The following is a 1191-nucleotide window of genomic DNA, read 5'->3' as shown; positions in this document are numbered from 1 at the left end:
TTTTTTTTTTTTTTTTTTTTTTTGAGACAGAGTTTCACTCTGTTGCCCAGGCTGGAGTGCAATGGCACGATCTTGGCTCACTGCAACCTCCTAGGTTCAAGTGATTCTCCTACCTCAGCTCCCAAGTAGCTGGGATTACAGGCGTGTGGCATGACACCTGGCTAATTTTTGTATTTTTAGTAGATACTTGGTTTCATCATGTTGGCCAGGCTGGTCTTGAACTCCTGATATCAAGTGATCAGCCTGCCTCAGCCTTCCAAAGTGTTGGGATTATAGGCGTGAGCCACTTCACCTGGCCAAGTGACACTTTTACCTCATCTTCCCAAAGCTTTGGGATTACAGGTGTGAGCCGCTATGCCCTGACAAGATATAGAACATTTCTGACGGTTTACTCTTAACACAGTTTTATTACTAATAATACTAGTTTTTTTAACATTGACTGAGTTCTAGGTATTAGGCTAAATGCTAAATGATATTATGTGCATGATATCATTTGATCTTTGCAACGAAATACTGTGATTATCTCCATTTTACAGATGAAGAAATGGGGAATTTGAGAATTTAAATGACTTGCAAAAGGTCAAGCAATGAAGCAGGTGCCAGGGTGGTACTCAAACCCAGGTCTACTGGATGCCAAAGCCCATATGCCTAACAATTGCTATAGCAGTGGGCACCCATTGGAACCACTTCAAAATAACTATTACTTCCTCCGTTCTGTTTTGTTTTATTTTCTCAGGAACCTCTAGTTTCCCCTTTAAAACTTGGATGGAATAATCTCCACGCTCAGCATATTCCTTTCCATGAGCTCAGTGCATAATTCCTGGCCCCTGACAAAGACTTTCTAACAGCCTGCTTCTTCTGGGGGCCACAGTGTAATCACACAATGAGTTCTTTTTACCTGCTGCATAGATGAAACCAATTCACTGAAACAGAGGTATTGCAGTAGAGAAAGAGTTTAATGGTCACAGGGCTAGTCAAGTGGGTAGGAAGGGAGTTTATTATGCAAATCAGCCTCCTTGAAAGCTTGGAGGCTAGAATTTTTTTTTCCTTTTTTTTTTTTTAAGTTGGAGTTTCACTATTGTTGCCCAGGCTGGAATGCAGTGGTGCTATCTTAGCTCATTGAAACCTCTGCCTCCCAGGTTTAAGCAATTCTTGTGACTCAGCTTCCTGAGTAGCTGAGATTACAGGTAT

Source organism: Sapajus apella, unplaced genomic scaffold, assembly GCF_009761245.1.
Source record: "Sapajus apella isolate SASKATOON/1434 unplaced genomic scaffold, GSC_monkey_1.0 scaffold71, whole genome shotgun sequence".
In the NCBI taxonomy this organism is placed as follows: domain Eukaryota; kingdom Metazoa; phylum Chordata; class Mammalia; order Primates; family Cebidae; genus Sapajus; species Sapajus apella.
This window is presented reverse-complemented; position numbering follows the sequence as displayed.